Source organism: Arvicanthis niloticus, chromosome 8 (genome assembly GCF_011762505.2).
Source record: "Arvicanthis niloticus isolate mArvNil1 chromosome 8, mArvNil1.pat.X, whole genome shotgun sequence".
Lineage (NCBI taxonomy): Eukaryota > Metazoa > Chordata > Mammalia > Rodentia > Muridae > Arvicanthis > Arvicanthis niloticus.
In genome coordinates this window covers 15631339-15651373 of record NC_047665.1, presented here as the reverse complement: position 1 = coordinate 15651373, position 20035 = coordinate 15631339, and the positions used below count along the sequence as shown (strand labels likewise).

At 40.6% G+C, this 20035-nt stretch overlaps 3 long non-coding RNA genes across 6 annotated transcripts in view; 1 reads left to right on the top strand and 2 right to left on the bottom strand.

The window, feature by feature from the left end:
- The window catches only part of LOC143443272 (uncharacterized), a 394599-nt gene that overhangs the window by 280298 nt on the left and 94266 nt on the right, over nt 1–20035 (top strand). For all 4 annotated transcript variants that reach the window (XR_013112091.1, XR_013112092.1, XR_013112089.1 and 1 more), the window contains exon 3: nt 1449–1632. This is a non-coding gene — a long non-coding RNA (uncharacterized LOC143443272). The remainder of the gene's footprint in view (nt 1–1448; nt 1633–20035) is intronic.
- On the bottom strand, nt 2546–6584 carry LOC143443181 (uncharacterized). Its single transcript, XR_013111944.1, has 3 exons — nt 6498–6584; nt 5625–5737; nt 2546–3500 (listed from the first exon to the last, which is right to left on the bottom strand). It is a non-coding gene; the product is annotated as an uncharacterized LOC143443181 (long non-coding RNA).
- On the bottom strand, nt 6620–8732 carry LOC143443182 (uncharacterized). The gene is made up of 3 exons (XR_013111945.1): nt 8486–8732; nt 7517–7616; nt 6620–6708 (listed from the first exon to the last, which is right to left on the bottom strand). It is a non-coding gene; the product is annotated as an uncharacterized LOC143443182 (long non-coding RNA).

Sequence of the window (20035 nt, the reverse complement as noted above, 5' to 3'; positions counted from 1 at the left end):
CCCTCTCCCTCTCATGGCCAGCGTTGCTCATTTAGTGCATTAGTCTTTGCCACTGGTCTCAGAGGAGTCTCAGCATTTAGTATATGGTAGCTTCCAGTAAGAGAAACTACTTGTTATTCCTGGGCAAGAATAGGAGGTCGCTGGGGCAGAAGTGGAAGGAGGAATAGGTACAGACATCACATTGGAAATTCTCTCTATGGAGTCAAGTGGTCATATTTTTTTTTAAAGGTTGATATTTGCCTTTGTGTTTTGTTGGTTTCTGTTGATGTCCTTAATTGCTTCATTGCCTCTAGGATGCCCCCATGAGGACGTAGAACTTTGTAGAGAGGTGTAACTTGAACTGCTTACGAATGAATCCTTTTAACTGTTATTCTTTCTCCAGCTTTTTATGAGGCTTTAAATGTAATGAACTGGATCAGAGGGACTGGGGTGATGGCTACCATTATGACAAGTTCCAAAATGGGGTTTTCAGGAGAAATGAAGCAAAGATATTATTTTTCCTTCTTCTGAGTCTTTGAAACATAAAATTATTGCTGGCTCATCTATTTGGGCAACTGAAAAATTAGTTCTTAGCATCAGGTAAAAGGAACATATATATGAAAGCACATGGCCACCAGTCTTATCATTCCGACTCCCCCCACCCCAATTTCCTTACTGAGTTATTTTCTTTGAATTTTTAAATCACAATATGCTATTTTTAAACATCTTAAATTTTGAAACAAAGTTAGATAGAAGTACAAATCGTGACTTAACATATGACTATAACAACAGTTCTTCCGGTAGTCAGTTAATAGTACAGGCTCTGAAAAACCTCCAGAGAAAGTATACTTTGGAAATGTATGCATGTTGTATGTCTTTTTGCAAAAGGAGTCTTTCCATGACTTACCCAAGAAAAATATTTTGAAATCACAAGAATGCATAGGAATAATGGTGTCATTGGTCTTGATCTTATAGATATTTTCCATCTGCTGCCCAATGGTTTTACCTTTGAAAGGAAGAGGTTCTTTGGAGTTGTTAGAAGGGCTATCCTGAGAAGGTAAAACTATTGAAAATACTTCATGGCCAAAACAATGTTTCAGAAAACTCAACAATCAAAATTTAATACATTTCGTATCTGTAAAAAAAAAAATTAAAGTACAAAAAGCTATAAGAAATGCACTTAGTTCTGTATCAGTTAATATTCTCCTGAGAAGACATCTCTCTCTCTCTCTCTCTCTCTCTCTCTCTCTCTCTCTCTCTCTCTGCTTAATGACATCTCACTTTTCACTTGGCCTAGTCTGAGGAAGAAGACCTAGAAGGTACCAACAGACTGGAAAATTAAGTTCAAGAAGTCAGGTTACTTGGAAGAGCAATCCTTAGCCTTGGCTCTACTCTGCCACCAGAGCCTCAGAGATATTTGGCTTTGACCTCTCCCCTTGGTTATGTCTCCTCTGTTCATTTTCTTGCAGCAGATGACAGATGCTGGTGGCTTTGAGACTGGCCTGGAAGAGCTCAGGTGGAAAGTGAGCTTTATGAAGTTATTTCTACTGTGAAAAAATTCTCCTTCCCACTTCCCATCCTCAGTGTATTTCCTAATTTACCAAAGATTTGCTTCATGACGACTGCTTGTCAAAGCTGTGAGCAGGATTTCAGGTAAGTACAATTTGTAAAAGACAAGAGCTGTTCCTGTATTTTCTACCTAACAAATATATTGATCTTTACTGGGCACTTTGAACCCTGTGGCTCCAAAATGTTGAAATGACCTAGGTTCCATATTAAAGAAACAACCCATTGTCTTCCTGAGACATGGTTGCTTATGGTCCTACACAATAAAGTTAAACCCTCTATTTATTGTACTTCTGTTTAGAATAAACTTCTTAGTGCAATTGTTTCTTATTATATAATTATATTTGTATGTATATAATGAAAATTAAATTTTTATAATGTTCCATATATACATGTCTAAAAAACGTATGATTTTCGATTTATACCTACATATATGTGTACATACTAGACATGAAGCCTACAAAAGAATGCGTCTGTTAGCTGAAAACAATGCTTCTGCACTGCAACATCTTTTCTCTTGTGTTGGAATATTCTGGATCTTTAACAGTCACATTGGGCAATTAAAAGACCCATATGCTGCTTTAGACACATTATATTTCTACTAATTTTTGATGTCCTTTCTCAGCACCTGCAGGAAGCAAATGAGTACATTTTCCTGGGTACTGGGAGCTGTCACTCTTCGGCTCAGGTTCTAGCTATTCATCTATCTAATTAAGAGCTATTTGAAGTGGTGTGTGTGTGTGTGTGTGTGTGTGTGTGTGTGTGTGTGTGAAGGACCATGTGAGGCTAAGGTTGGTTTGAATTCCTAATTTTTTGTCTACTTCCTGCACATTAGATGTATGTCAGCATTCTTGCTTTTACAACAATAACTTTGAAAGTGGAATTTCTTTTTTTTTAATTTATTTTTTTTATTGGATATTTTATTTACATTTTAGATGCCATCCCCTTTCCCCATTTTTCCTCCCTAGAAAACCCCTATCCCATCCCCCCTTCTCCTTTTTGCTTTTATACATTTTTTTTAATGTTAATCAAAGGCTTTATAAGTTTGGTAATGCTCAATAACAAGTTGCTCATACAATCGGAAGTGTAACCCAATACCCAACCTAGATATATCAGCTATCTTTGACTGGCAGAGACACACGAACATCCGCCTCCATCTCTCTCTCTCTCTCTCTCTCTCTCTCTCTCTCTCTCTCTCTCTCTCTCTCTCTCTCTCTCTCATTTCATAGCTCCTCCTCTCCTTACTCCTCTCTTCCTCTCCTTACTCTTCCCACCTTAGCTTTTCCTACATATCACCCTTCCTGTTAAAATAAAACTTTTCTCTCAAAATACAATTAGAGCATAACTATACCAATTTGTGTCAGTAAGATACAAGATAGGCCTAATACCCAGTCCATCATTTTGTTGACTAACCAGAACCTCTGTCATCTCTCCTAATTAAAAGACTTAGTTCTGAACCTGGCTTTTTTCTTGGCTTTAGAATGAATGTCAGCTGAAAACCATCCACTCAAATCTTTTCTCTCAAAGTAAGTAGCTGGGATTGGCTATGAGACCATAAGCCTTCAACCTCGTCAGAAGTCCAGAATGACTGAGTTAACTGAAATTATGGGAAGCACAAAGCATAGCTTCTATAGCTTAGCCAATGTATAGAGACCACTGAACACCTGGACAGTCTCTATACTAAAAACGTTGGAGCATCTGATCTTCAGCCTTCTGGCCCAGGATCACCTGACAGACCTAGTGATGCAGAATTATTAAGGGCTGATTACTCTGTCTTGGCAGATATAATCAGTTGAGTATTCCACCAGTGTGTCCTTTTCTGGACAGTAATTTGTCTGTAGATGAAAAGAGGCAATTCTTGCCTAGAGGCTGTCTCATCACAACTGGAGTAACTTCAAAGTGCTCAATTTCTTCTTAGAATCCAAGACAGGAAGCTGTCAGGAGCAGACAGGTCTCTAATCAAAATAAACATTAATACAGAAAGGTTTGTAACGTCAATTCTGTGGACTTCTGACATTTTGAAAACCAAGTATCCATGGAAAGCAATTTGGACTGTTGTCTGTTAACTCCTCTCAGCTATTTCTAAATTAAATATAGAAAACACCCTAACAATAAACTCAGAGTCATGAATTTGCTATAGGCCCTTAACTCACAGTCTAACCATCTCAAATCAGTTAAAAAGTTAAAGAAGGACTGGGTCTAAGCTTTGTATTCTTAAATGTGTTACACAGGCACAATGCCTATGAGAGTAACAACATTAATCTTACTTTTATATCAATAAGAAACTCATACCAATGAAAACCTTAAATTTGAAATCAAAGTAAATTTTGTACCATTTAAGAAATTATAACTTCATCTTAATAACAATTATACATATTTCTACCAATAGGTTATGGCTATGCAATAAATCCTAGCTTATCCTCCCTGTTCCAACAAAACCACTACTTTTCCCTAGAAAGACAGACCAATATTAACCACCTCAGTTCCCAAGCCCAGGGAATAGGGGTGCCGACTCTTCATTAACTTCAAGGTGATTACTGGCACTGAGATATTAGAAGAGGGGCAGGGGGAGAGTAAATTGATAAGCCTCTGATGCTGTGTCTTTACTGCATCCAGCTGGAATTCCAGGACATCAGAGGTTGGAGCAGGTCTGCTCAGCTTGCTTGATGAGTAGATACACCAAGACTGTGTATTCTGCAATATACAATTCTCAAAGCAGATTTTAGTATCAAGATACTTTTTTATTTGAACTCTGGAATCTAGTCTTCTGGTGGCCTGCCTCTTTCATGTCTAATCCATATAATTCTGGGAGTTTTTTATGAGGGTGTGTCCCCATCATCCTCCCATTCCCACCTCACTGCTTTCAAATTCCCCAACACTAGGGAATCCAAACTTTCAGGCACCAAGGCCCTCCACTTCCACTAATGCCTGGCAAGGCTGGCAAGGCCACCCTCAAGTACCTATACAGGTGGACCTCAAGTACCTATACAGATGGAGCCATGAGTCCCTCTTTTTGTGTTCTCGGGCTGGAGATTTTAGAATAGCTACTCCAGCTTGTTTCTTAGGACCATTTGCTTGAAAAATTGTTTTCCAGCCTTTTACTCTAAGGTAGAGTCTGTCTTTGTCACTGAGGAGGGTTTCCTGTATGCAGCAAGATGTTGGATCCTGTTTATGTATCCAGTCCATTAGCCTATGTCTTTTAATTGGGGAATTGAGTCCATTGATGTTAAGAGATATTAAGGAACAGTGATTGCTGCTTCCTGTTATTTTTGTTACTAGAGGTGAAATTATCTTTGTGTGGCTATCTTATTTTGAATTTGTTGGAAGAGGATTACTTTCTTGTTCTTTCTAGGGTATAATTTCCCTCCTTGTATTGGAGCTTTCCCACTATTATCCTTTGTAATGCTGGGTTTGTGGAAAGATATTATATAAATGCGGTTTTGTTGTGGAATATCTTGGTTTCTCCATCTGTGGTAATTGAGAGTTTTGCTGGGTATAGTAGCCTGGACTGGCATTTGTATTCTCTTAGGGTCTGTATGACATCTGTCCAGCATCTTCTAGCTTTTATAGTATCTGGTGAGAAGTCTGGTGTAATTCTGATAGGTCTGCCTTTATATGTTACTTGGCCTTTGCCCCTTACTGCATTTAATATTCTTTCTTTGTTTTGTGTACTTGTTAATGTTCTGTATCATCATTATTAGAAATGATTTTAAATCTGAATCTTGCTTTCCTGGTGATATGGGGAATTCAGGACTTTCTTGCGTGGGAGAACTAGGTTCTAATGATGCCAAGTACCCTGGGTTGCTGATGCTTATGTTCTTGCACTTACCTTTCGCCATCTGGATCTCCTTAGTGCTACCTGCCCTGTCTCTGACTGAAACCTGTCTTTCCTATTATCTTGGTTGTATTAGAACTGTGTGGGGTGTGTGTTACTACTGGGGTTAGAACTGGGGCTCAAGATCTACTCAGTGTTCAGGTGCAGACAGGAAGAAACCAGTGCTCTGGGCCAGGAATGACTTCCTGGGTCCTAGAGGGTCCCAGTTACTTCCTGTTTGGGGCAGGTGTTGCTGTCTCCTTACCTCTTAGGTAAGAGAGTTCCTGGGTTAGAGCTCCTGGGAGGCCTGCTTCTCTGGATTCTGTGAGATTGGGGGCAGAGCTGCTGCCTGGGATCTGCTCAGTGTTTGGGCCCAGACTGGAAGGAGAAAGTGGAATTTCTTACCACATGCAGAGCCTAGTGACTCTTATATTATATATAGTATATATACATATACACATACACATATACATACCCTGCAACTCCTCCTGAGCATGGTACTTAGCACTTACATTCATTAATTCATTTACTCGCTTACTTAATGTATGTGTGTTATATTACATGTGTGGTATATGTGCAGTGTATGTATTTGGGTTTACAGGCATGCTCCACCATGCCCAGCATTTTATGTGGGTTCTAAAGATTCAAACTAGAGTCTGCATGCTTACATAGCAGATCTTCAGCCCTGCCCCTCCTTTTTTTCCCCTTCGAGACAAGATCTCATGGGTATAGAGCCCAGGCTAGCTTGAAACTCACCATCTTTCTGGATTAGCTTCCCAAGGGCTGGAGCCATAGGTATGGACCACCACGCCTAGCTTAGTTATGTGCAATTTTGTCCTGTGCTCAGTACATGGTGTAGGTTTCACTAAGTCCCCCCAGCCCTATCAAGCTGCAGGCACAATTCTGCTCCTGAATGGCTATCAGATTGGTTAAAAATACCCACAATGCCAAGATATTAACTCTCCTCAAGGCTGTTTACATTTTAGAGTATCCAACAGGGTGTGCCTGTTATCTCTCTTAATGACAAGGACATTCTATCTTTGAAAGGAGGTACCTCGTTAATTTGTGATACAGAAATGCTCAAAATAAGAATAAGGTCCTGACTCTGAGGAAGAATTATGGGATACCAAGTTAATACCTGTTAAGTGCATGGTCAACATTGTTGCTAGTCCTTAGCAGGATTCACAGAGAGGTAGCATTCACTGAAGAAAGAGTTCCTCGCCATAGTGGTAACATGCCTTGTTCCTAAGGTGAGCAATCGGTGGAGGATGTCTGTGTCACAATTGTAATCTTGGGTTGTTCTGGTCACAAGGCTCAGGAGGTTCTCTTTATGAGCTGGAGCTGACAGCCTTTCCAGAAGGAAACAATATAACAAAAAAACCAGGCTTTTGCAGACAAAGGGCATGTTAGGTACTATCCTTTGAGAATTCCTTTGACATGCATTCTGTAAAAGTTGTTGAGATCGATAATTATCTTTACGAACTATTAAAGCATTTTACATGTTTCTAGACATTTCCTTAATAAGGTTGAGCACTGCTGGATAGCAAATGTGTCACTGTCATTACTGCCCCGAGACTCTTCCGGTGTTCAACTCTTTTCTTTCTGCTACTATGGTTTCATGTCTATCACTGTTCAGAGAGCTACCAGTCTGAAATTGTATTCTGAGGATCTTCACATTATTACAAACTAAACTCTAAGGGGGAATTTATAGATTTGGGAGATGTGTAGGAGATATGGAAAAGCATTTGTGTAATTCTTACTGGCTGAGGAATGAATTCCCTGGGTCAATCAACTGATTCTGTCACTTTGGCATTTAAAGTATTTGCTAGTCTGATTCTCCGAGAATATGATTTTCTTCTCATATTCACCTCTTACTATTGGAGAAGATCTCCAAGGTGCTGTCGTGTCTTTCCAACTGTGCCCCTATTTCTTCCATGGGGAGCATAAATTTAAAAGGCAGATTTCCAACATGTACTTTGGAACACAAGCTAGTGATTCCCTGTCTCTGAATATTATCATTTAAAAATGTGGTGCAGGAGAGAGTGCTCAGTCAGCAAGATACTTGCCTCGGAAGCTGACTTTGATATTAAGGTTTCACAAAAAAAAAAAAAAAAAAAAAAAAAAAAAAAAAACCAAGACAGGCATAGTGACATGTACCTGTAATCCCAGCGCTGGGGAAGCAAGAGGTAGGTAGATTTTAGGGTTCTCTGACAAGACAGCTTAAGCTACTAAAATGAATTCCAGACCAGTGAGGATCCTGCATCCAAAAAGAAAGTGGGTGGAGAGATGATTTAGTTTTTAAAAGTGCTAGCTGTGCACAGAAAGATGGTCCCTGTGCTCATGAAACCCAAGTGCTAGGGCTGGAATACAAAAGAATTACTAGAGTTTACTGGCTGCCAGCCCAGCTTCAGGCTCAACTAGAGTCTCTGTCTCAAAGGAATAAGGTAGAGAATGGTAGAGCATGATGTCCAATATCCTTCTTCAGTCAATGCGTGTTCAGGCATGTGCTTATATATCCACATTGCACACATGCACATGCATCAACCAGACATATACAACACACAAATACTGCCCCTCCACCCCCACAACGATTACTAGCACTTGATAAATGACACCCAATGCTGTTTATCTTATGTTTCCCACATGTGCACATGTGGAAATATATGCACATATGCATCCAAACAGGAAGGACCTTTGTGTGAGTCATACACACATGTGTACACACACAGTCGCAATGTGTACATTGCGACTCCAAAAGTTTGGAATCCCTTTGACTGGATAGGGAGAGACTCTTTAAGAGGCCGTATAGAGATACATCGTCAGACATCACACTGGATGAGGTAACTCAGTGGAGACTCTGAACTATCCAGGTACTCCGATGCTTCTGTCAATCACCACACATATTCTTTCCTTCCCCTGTGCATCTCTGTATCATCAGGGGACAAGGGTGAATCTAGGTGTTTTCTAGTCTGGCTGCCAGCCTCACTTTGGCCATCTTAGATGGGTAATAGATACAGGCAGGAGCTCCAGGAGGGGATGCTTATCACAGGAGCAGAGTTCAAGGTAGAGTGACACCATTCCCTTCATCTCTACCTCAGCCAGTTAAGCAGTATTAGTTTCACCTACCCTGTGGTCAGCTCTTCTGCGTTCTCCACAGCTGTAGCTTCTGACACATCCTCTGTGCTTGCACCCAGCATCCACTGAGTGTCCCAGTCCTTGTGTCTGAAGGAACCCTACTCCCTGTCTTCTTGTCTCCAATCTAGAAGTGGCTGTGGTCTCCTAGGATGGGAATCACTTACATTTCCCCACTGTTTTTCATTTTGCTTCTCAATGTCTCCATTACCTGAGCAACCAGTTCCTGAGTGAGCTTCGGAACTGCACTGTTCTTTGTTTTTCTGACAATGGCTGATTTAGAAGCCTGTAGGCACACAACAGTCTTTGTTTTGTTTTTATGGCTATTTTAGTGCATTGTAGCCAACATAAAGACAGAAGAAAACAACCAACTTAACTCTTACTAACATGTTTAGTCATAACTGTTGAATATCTACATGTGTATAGAAACACACACACACACACACACACACACACACACACACACACACACACGTAAGCAGGCACGAACATTTTCTAGTTGAAAGAAATTTCCAGTTTCATGCTAAACCTACAGTAGTCCTTTCTATTTCTACTTAGGCAAAATATTTTTTGGGGAAAAAAAAAAAAGCACATGCTCTAGTTTGTGGGTTTCTCTTTGATTCTTTTTATTCCTCTTTTCCTTTTGGTAGGTTAATGTCTGATAAATCATCTAATCAAAACTCTACACCAGGCACATCACCAATTATAATTTCCTACTGAGATCTTTTACATTGCTAAGCCAATGCAAATAGAGACACCTCTCAGATGTTTTCACTGCATGATTTTGTAAGATTCAAACCCGTACATAAAATCTTATCAACTACATTCAAAGGATTAATTAGTAGTGCACTTCACAAATTTGTACAAAGAAAAAAAAACCAAAAACCAAAAAACAAAAAACAACAGGATAGTTTGGAAATGAAAATGAACAAATCAGAAACTTCTACCATTTGTCTGATTAGCCCCCCTTTTAGGTGACTAACGGTCCATTCTAGTATCTGCTCTTCTATTCGGTTGACTACCCCTGCATTCAGGTGACTACTTCTCTTTCTTTTAGCTAGAGTAGTATTGGGAGTGAAGTCATTCATTCTTCATTGTGGCCCCCAAATTGATAGGCAAACAGTGCTAGCTTTCTCCAGACCCCCACTTTCTTCTGCTCTTTCTTACAGAGCTAAACTATATTTATAGCTGCCATTGCAGAAAGATGAAGTCATGTGTCTGAGTTCTGGCCTAAGGAATGTGAGAGAAAGCAAAATGTTCCCCTTTCAGTCCTGACTCCCAGAGACCTCTTGAGATATTATTCACTTGTGCTTAGACTGCTTTCTTATTGGCCAAGGAAAAGAATGTAATCGGAGAATTACATCTTTGAGATTTTTAAAGATATAAAGGTCCAAGATGGAGCTGGATTCTTGAATGACTGTCACACAGAATGCCTTAGCCTTCCCAAAGGTTGATAGATACTGTACTGGAATATGTGGGGATATATTGCTTTGATTGTGTTATACCACTGAGATCCCCAGATTAATGTAGCAAGGTGTTGCCTTCATCAGTATACACTTGATACTCTGCTCAGGTTTCATGCTTCATAGAATCTCTGAAATAAAAGCATTTAGAGTACTTCCATGATAGCTTTCCATCCTCCATATAAGGACACAGCACTGATGTCCCAAGACTACCATACACCTATAGGGGCAATGATAAAACCGTGTAACACCACTTGATGTCCCTGGACCAACATATACCTAAGAGGAATGATTAAACTATGCCCTAAGTGTGAACGCCTTACATATTTTTAAATACATTTTCACTCTTCGAAGTTTTTAATTAATAAATTTTGTATAGATTAGCCTAAATAATACAGGAAACCCAGTGCCATAACATTGCAATTGATGTTAAATAAAATATTGTATGCAGTTTGTATCAGTTTGTTTTCCCTGTGTGTCTCCTAAGAAGAAATGTTTTTCAGAATAGCATCTTGGTAGAGGGGAAAGACTATCTTCTCTGGAAGAAAAGAGGAAAAGAAAGAAAATGAGTCCTATCATTGAGCAATCCTCTTTGTCCCTTTCGAATGCCTTCTTCTTTGGGATTTATAACAGGCGCTTTTCTTGTTACGGGGGGGTGGGGGGGGGAATGGCTGGCAAAAAGAAACTTAATGGAGGAAGAGTTTAGTTTAGCTCAGAGTTTGAGAATACAGTCCATCATGATAGGAAAGTGTGGTGGGGAAAGCCTAAGGCAGCCAGCTACATTGCATCAGCAGTCATGAAGCAGAGAGAGAAGGATACTGGTACCCTACTCACTTTCTTCATAACATAATGCTTACCACACTGGGGTGGGGTCTTCCCTATCTCCAGTTCCATTGCTCAGGTAATATCCTCACAGACGTGCCAATGTAACTCTAGATTGTCTCCAACTGACAATCGAGAGAAGCATTTACCAGCTACTTACATCATAGAGGTGTGACCAGGATGAAATGCAAACATGGATGATTGTAGCCAATGTGCTGCTTGGCACATAACAGTGACTGGGGAAATGAAATAATATCCCCTAGAAGCAACTGGCATTCGCCTTTCTATGGTATCTGCAGAGAAATCCAGAGAGAGTGCCTATCATTCTAAATGCAAAGTACCCACCCGACATCTCACATCTACCTGGGGAAGTTGGCATCCTTAACTGCTACTGTGGGCAGGAGAGCTGCAGTCATAGGAGAGGGAGGCAGGTGAAAGGTTTCAGGTTCTCAAAGGATGAGTCAACCACACCTCATTCTGTGCTCTGAAACTGGGCCCAGACTGACCAAGATTTAAATTTCCAATCTCTGATCCAAGAACTCTCATTCTTTTTTATTCTTTTTATATGCTTGCCTCTAGGAAAAAGAAGTACAGTCTTAATTTTATAGATGGAGTCTCCAGAAAAAAAAAAAACAACAACAACACATGGTGAAGTGATTAGACCAGCATCACACAGTAGGTCAACATCTACTGATGCTATCTGGTACTTATAACCAGAATTTCTTCCATTCCATGGGTTACATTTCATCAGTCTCCAGATCCACCAGTTTCCTCTGCAGTGGCAAAGGCAAGCAGAAAAGAAATAGGCCTTTTATTTGTTTTGTTTTTCTTTGATATTTTTATATAACTGAGAGAATCACAGAATATTACCTTATTGTTCTGGGCTGTGTGCATTCAGGGACACAGCTTGAAGAGAGTGCATACCTTATTCTATCCTGCGCCAATAAGTCTACTCTGAGTGGTTCGCTCACAGGCTTGCCTCTCTTGCCTCTATAGAAGGATAACTTCTCATCCATCACCATTACCTTCCTCCAAAAACACTAGAGAAATTCCCACTTAAGAGAGTTCATCATCAATAATAATTTGTCTATCATCTGAATAAAAATCTAGTTGAAGTTAGATGAGTATTTTATCTGCTTTTCAAAATTTAGGATTATTATCATAAGGCCAACATAGTATTTTGAATGTCTGCATTTGTTCTAGTGAAGCTATTGGCTGAACGAATGCATGGAAACATACATTCTTGTGTTTGGGAAGACAATGTGTGTGCTATGACAAAAGGTTGTGCATTAGGACTTGTTGAGGAAATGAATGAGCAGCATGAGAGATATTACAGTTTGACAGTAGGTAGAAAAATGTTTGCCGTCATCTTCCTGGAAGATTGTAGCTTTGAGAGGTGATTAAAATTTGAATACAAGATGAATCAAAGAGGAATGTTCTAGATTTGGAAGAAAAGTTTAAGGGAAAACACACACACCACACACACCACACACACACCACACACACACCACACACACACCACACACACACCACACACACACCACACACACACCACACACACACACACCACACACACATCACACACACACCACACACACCACACACACACACCACACACACACACCACACACACACCACACACACACCACACACACACACACACCACACACACACACCACACACACACCACACACACACACCACACACACACACCACACACACACACCACACACACACACCACACACACACCACACACACACACCACACACACCACACACACTACCACACACACACACACACCATACACACACACCACACACACACACCACACACACACCATGGTGGCGGGGGAGGGGGTTGAGATTTGCAAAGAACAATATAGAAATAAATGAAATAAACCACCATGATGTAAGCATTCAGCAATGACAAAAGAACCATGCACATCACATCAGAAGTTACATCAATCACATCAGGAGACTAAGTAAAATGAAGAAATAGAGAGTGTGGAAGCAAAACTGGACTCTCATTTGGTGGAGGGGTCTTTTACCAGAAGATGTATGAAAGATGAGGCTGTGTTGAAAGGAATGTTTAAATAAAGATTAAGCCTGGAGTTAGAGCTCAGTGGTAGGGCAATTGTTTGGCATCTGCAAAGGCCCTGAGTTTGACCCTCAGCACTAAAAACAAATCAAGGCATTGAAAAAAGATTATTCAGAATTCCAATTGTTCATGATTGTTAGTTATCTAAAAAAGCAGAATAAATGGAAGAAGAAGAAGGAGGAGGAGGAGAAGGAGGAGGGGGGAGGGGAAGGAGGGGAAGGGGAAGGAGGGGAAGGGGAAGGGGAAGGGAAGGGGAAGGGAAGGGGAAGGGGAAGAAGAAAGAAGAAAGAAGGAAGAAAGAAGGAAGAAGGGAGAAAAAGAAGAAAGAAGAAAAAGAAGAAAGAAGAAAGAAAGAAAGAAAGAAAGAGGAGGAGGAGGAGGAGGAGGAGGAGGAGGAGGAGGAGGAGGAGGAGGAGGAAGAAGAAGAAGAAGAAGAAGAAGAAGAAGAAGAAGAAGAAGAAGAAGAAGAAGAAGAAGAAGAAGAAGAAGAAGAAGAAGAAAGATCATCTAATATAGTTGTACATAAGTCAATGGGAAGAATTACTAGGAGAGAGTCTTGAAAGTTAGTGGTTTTCACATAAGTGTACACTGAGTTCACTAGACATTGATTTCTGACTTTGAAGCAAGAGTTCATGCTTCTTAGGGTGTGAAATCATGGGGCAGAAAAGCCTTCAAGATTGCAAGAAAAGGCAGGATTATGTATCCAGTAGTAGATGTCAGGTACCATATTGCAATAGATGTCATTTCCTGTAATCAGAGTAGATACGATGTAAGTCAGGGGATATTGCTTCCCTGCTTATTAAATAACATTTGTCACTTGAAAACACCCTACAATAAACAATTTTCTTCTCCCAAATGTTGATTGCTAAACCTGCTGTCCCTTTTTGAGGTCAGAACATCAATGGAATAATCACGTTACCCAGCAGTGATGTACTATGCACTTTTGTGGAATTATCTGAAATGAGAACTCCAGGGGTACATAACTCAGCTCGTTCTTTCCAGCACGTGCATGGCTTGCTCTGCCTCTTATTATGCTCTTTGGACCCGTAGTCATGCAAATGACACAAGTGAACAGCTGCACTCCGAGAACCAGATGGTCACATGTGGGAAGAGAGGGTATGGGGACAGTAGAACTAATAGCCTATAAAGTAGGCTGACGCTACCAAATTTCTCCATTTTGCTATTAATACCAAGTGAAAGGTTAATCGTTTCCATCCATGTTCATTTAACAGTCAGAATTAACCTCCGAGGCACAGTAATAATTTTTTAACAAAATTCTAGGACTGCTTATTCTAAACAGAGAAAGGAAGCCACTGAACGCATTTTGAGGAGGAGGATGCCATACAGACAAAGAAGAGACTTGCAGAGCTTACTTTAAATACCTGGGCACATCTCCTCTCTCCACATTGAACCCCTATGGGGGGAAAAATATCAACCTTAAGATCTAGGATGTTATTCACTTATGATGTCCAAGACATTTTATTTGTTACAAATATTTTTCTCTGTGCACAAGGACTTTGCCTAACATGGGTCACATTTAAAGCCACTGTGAAGAGGGAGTGTAGCTGAGTTATCTAGAATGTGCAAAGCACTGGGTCCCATCCCCTGCATTAACAGAATGGCACCATGTTTTCTACACATAGGAATACTAACAGTCTTTCAAGTTTCACACTCATGACTACTCTTCCCTTTTTAAAGACCGTCTCTGGCCAGCCATATATGGATAAGCTCTTCATTTGTCAAAGCACATTTAATCCTATTTTAATATCTATGGAGAGAGAGATAGAAAAGTAAGATCTCACCAGTGCTCTCAATATGTCTACTTACTTCCTGAAGTAGTATAAAGTTTATGAATGGCAATAAAAAATTCCACACGATAATATTTCACCTATGTCTTTCTTAATATAAAGAGCATGATTTCACATGTTACCTGGTTCTAAGCTCAACACAAACATCTAGGGATGTTGTGTCGCAATTTTGTACTAGATAAAAGCTTCCACTCTGAAGGACAATGCCTTAAGAAGGATGCTCAGTGAAGGTAAAGCATTCCACCTTGCAGGGAAGCTCATTAAGCTCAGGAGGAAAACAATTCAAAGGCTTCAGGGAGTTCCTGAAACTGAGCAAATTCATTACGCTCCCCCCTCCACAAGGGAAGATAAGCAATAAAAGTTACTGGAAGACATTTTCAGACAAGCCTTGTTCCCAGGAAGAGGCTGATCAGTCAAGGTGCATAAAAGAAGCAGAAACCAGCTGAGTTGCTCAGAAAAGATATTCTAGCCTGTCCTGCTGTCTGCAGGCTGTTTAGTTCACTTCAGGTTCCCAGCTGTGAGCTGTCATCCATGCTGGGGTGGGCTTTAGTGATGCAACTGTCTTTGAGCTATTTCTGCTCCTGTAAGTAACCCTTTTCCAGTAAAACTTGGTTCGCCAAGTTGGATTTGGGGTGTTTCCTTACTTTGGTCTGTCATTGGTGCCTTATCTGGGGTTAGTATATTTTTATTCATGATTCTCCAGAAATGATGAAATAGACAAAAGCCCACGTCATTTTGAAGATAGTAACATAAAATAAAAAAGAATTCTGTACATCATTAAAAACTATGAGACCCACCCAGAGCATAGAGGAAGCCACCTTACAATCCTGTAACAAAATAAACATATTGGCTGACTACTGGAAATGTAAGGGCTTTTTATTCAATAATATTCACTAAATATTTTTTTAAAACTATGATTTTTAAATGATAAAAATAACAAGAACCAAGTTCTCATCCTTGACAATATTGCATAAGAATTTAGCATATACATTTATATTATTATAACAGTAAAGCATGTTTATTTGAAAGTAATTTGAAGAAGAACCAAGAGTATAAGGAATTCAATGGAAATCATGCTTTATTCTAGAGGTAATTAGGGTAAACATTTGTACTACTTGCTCATGCTCAGTTCTTCATACATTGTACACTCAATTCACACATATAATGGATTTATATGTATGTTGGCTATACTAAAGATAATCATATATTAGAAACAGCTAATGTCCCTTTTTAAATGTAATGATACATTTTACTCTTTTCCTATACGACTTAGGGTCTTTCAGTCATCAAACATTATGGTAGTTATACCATGACTATGTTTTTAATTATTTCCTAATTGAAACTCATGTAGAAAGGATGACACCGTGTGTCCATAGAGCACGTGTGTAGCATGTACTAGGTCCTTGGTTCACCAACAAAATAAACCAAAAAGCCAGAGAGTCATATACAAAGCCACACTGTTCTGTTACTGATAAGGATGAGATAAACTGCTTCTGTGTATAGGTGCCATACAATTCGTTTAGCACAAGAATGAGAAGGACATGAGGTTAGTGAGCAATTAAGAGCCAACGCTTAGTAGACAAACTTACACAAGTCCATGGTTTGGGAGAGCTTAGATCTCAGAATTTTCATTTGTTAAGATAAACAAAACAAACAAACAACAGAACACAATCTCTCTCTCCACCCCCCACCCCCCCCCACACACACCCAAGTTGTATAACTTTCTGTTTTGCACTTGCTGGGTTCAGAGTGCCTTCCATGTATCTAGAGAAGGGTTTCAGAAGTAGCTTAGGAAGTGAGTCCAGACTAGAGACACTGCTTTAAGAATCACTGGTACATAGCCAGGAGTTCACCCCCTCATGTGAGACTATAATTGCGCCTGGGGAAATGTTGGCTGAGAATTGTTACGCATACAGGAGTCATACCTATGAAATATCAACACTTTATAAAGAGATATCTGCAACTTTTGAGAATCTATCACGGGGCAGATATAGAAAACAGAGTTCATTACTATGGTGAGAAATATGAACCTTCTCTTGGCTCCATGCTCATTTAGCATCTTCTCTACACTGTCCCTATTTAATTTTACCCACTCTCGTTGAGCTTGGGACAATGTGTCCTTGTGCCACATCCACAAGGTCAGGCATGAGCAGCACATTCTAAGGTCTCCACTCACTCAAACACCCCCAGAACACAAATAGCTCCAACATAACCCAGCACAGCGACCTCGTTTTCCTCCTCTCCATTATCCTTTACCACTGCACCAGGTCAAAACTCTCTGATGAACCGGAAAGAAAACTCTGACCCAGTAACCTGGGAGTGCTTTCAGGGAAAAATCCTGTGTCCTTGCACTTTGGGGAACAAAGAGACTGTTAGACAACATGAAAACATGGTGCAATCTCTGCTTGTGACAGTTTTTTTTTTTTTTTTTTTTTTTTTTTTTTAAACAAGTAAGAGATGAATGCTAGTAATCTCTTTAATGGAAAAACGCATCCAGAGTCACAGCCACAGTTTCACAGTAGAAGATGTAAATTAATTCCCATCAACAATACTCAACTCTCTTGTGATGTCCACTTTAAGAGCTCACTCTGTGACCCAAAAATTGGTACTTATGTGGAGAATCCTTGGAGTTTACAAATCTCTTCAATAGAAGAGGTGGGGCTCTATGGAAGACAGAGCATTTGGTGAGATGATTCTTGTATTGTTTTGGTACCCAACCCCACCCCACCCCCGTCTCCCTCCTGCCAAATATGCAGAGATACGGATTTGTATGCAGGTGTTTCCCTTTATGGTGGTGTAAGTCAAAACCGGGAGGAAACAAGGGAGTTGAACTGAGAAAGAAGGCAGCTAATGAGACCCGGGATGTGCCAGTTGACCCAGTGAGTGATGAGAAGCTGCTGAAGGACCCACAGAGCTCAGCTTAGAGCATTTGTCCTGACTAAGCTGCCCTGACTTCTCCTTGCCCCTCAGAGTAGAGATGAAACCTTTATATCTTCTGCTATGAATCCTCAGCTGCCAGTGCTCTGCAAGAAGCAGGAAAAAACCCAATAGAAGGTTGGCATAGGGTACAGAGGAAGATACACTCTGCTCTGCCTATTAGAATGCCTTCCATCCTTTGATGCTCTGAGATACTCAGCCTTCTCTCTCCAGGATATGAGGCTCTGTAGAAAATGTAAGTGCTTCCATTTCTTTTTGGAAAGAGTTTCCTTTAACAACTATTATTTGGAGTTCTGCATTAGTAATATCCAAGGTTTCTATTTATGTTAATTATGAGACCAGCCATACCCCCACACACACACACACATTCAAATAAACCTGTTCCAGATGGCAGCTGTCATGGTTTTGTCACATAGTGTAGCTCAGCTGAAAGATGTGGCCCCACTATGTGCAGATGGCTGAATCAGATCTACATTAAAAATATATTGTTTGGGTTTTTTTTTTGTTTTGTTTTGGTTTGGTTTTTTTTTTTTTTTTTTTTTTTTTTGCTGGATTCTCCCCCACCCCATTCTTACCTGTGATCATGTCAACACTAGCTGGCTTTATTCCAGGAGAAAAAGGTTACCCTCTAAACTGCAAAGGGCCTATGTCTGCTCACAAATCATGTCTGTTGTGGTATCCAACCTTTTTCTCCTTTACAAAATCATTCAAGGATGCAGGCTGCTGAAGGGTCAGACATCTTATCGATGTTTCTTAGGGAACAGCAACTGCTCTTGCTAGTGAAGTAAAAGGAGATTCCGTGAAGGACCACACTGGAGTCTTCATTCAGACGTGGCAACTCTTCTGACCAGATTGCTTATACTTGCACACCAGTGCTGTACTGCAAGGGGCTGAGGAAGTGTGAGGATGCAGTGAGAACACGTGGGAATGAATTACCGTTAGTGTTTTCTCTACTTTTGCCAAACAGAAGGAACAGGGATCCTCCCTCTGTCTTCCTCTAACTTCATTGCTCTATTCTCAAAGGTGAAGCTATTGCACCTTCCCTTATAGGAACTAGAGAACCCCCACCACCATATTGGCCTACCTTAAAATAGTTTGCTTGGGGACTAAAGATTGACTCTGCAGTTCAGAGCATTTACTGCTCTTGCATCGGACACAGGTTATGTTCTCAGCACCCACATGATGGCTCATAACCATCTGTAACTCCAGTTCCAGGGGATGTGACCCCTCCTCTGACCTTCAAGGACTCCGCCATGCACCTGGTGCTCATACATCCTCTAAGGTTCACACATGTGCACACAAAACAAATATTTTTTTTTAAGAATTTTGTTTGACATGAGGATCCTGTAGAGAACGTAGAAGAGTAGAATCTACAAATGTGGTCCAGAGTTTTCATCGTAACAGCAAGAAGAGTTGAGCCCCCAGGGACATGGCTTTTAAGGTCATGGGACTGATTAATAAACTCCCTTTCTTGAGAACTGTGCTGGAACACTATCTGTTCTGACGTTATGATTCTACAAATTCCTTCTTATTGGGAAAATTCGTTATCTAAGATGTTTATCAGGAGTATTTGGAAACACTTAAGTTGGAAGTTATTTGGAAAAAAAAGAAAAGAATTTTAAAAATCAGAAGAGAAAGATTGACTGAGCAGGGTGTGGGGCTTGCTTTGGCAAAGTGGTAGAGAGAGACTCAGCCTTATAGGACGTGTAAAGAGGTCAACCCACGAGACAGAGCCACTGGGTCTAGACTCCAGATGTGATTACACGGCCTCCTTGAGTTCAGCACTGGACTTGGCAAATAGTCCCCCCCAGATGTTATGGCTGAGCTACAGATCCTTGCATGGGGGGACAGAGCTGGCTGTGGTTTTGTTTGGCAGTTTCCTTGTTGGTGTCTCATCAGCACAGGCTGCTCTGAGGCTATACCACCCTCAGCTAATCCTGAAGTCAGCTTGTTGGCTGACTCTGAAAACTTAAGGCACTAAACTGAAGCCCTTTGGGGAGTCTAGAGCACATTTGAAGAGTTGAGAGGAGCTGGTGTGGATGACTTCCCAAACAGATCAGCCTGACTTCCCAAAGTAAAGTGATGGGGAGGGAGGTACAGAGTGAATAAGGTGGAAATGGCAGGCACCACGTGCTGGCAGCAGGATCCTGGTAATCTGCCTTTTCTTGGACTCCGCTTCCTCAGAGAGATTTGATCAAATGGTCTCCAAGTTCCGTTGGAACACTGAAACTCCATAATCCCACAAAATGGCACCACTGAGATTGGATAAACAAGAAAGCCCCATCCCTTCCAAGATCACAGGATCGGACATTAAAGGCAACTTGTTCTGCTTTGTTAAATAAACATGGTGAATGCTTGGATTTGTGCTCTGCAAGAAAGGCCTCTTGAACCTGGCAATGAGTTGATCCAAGGCACC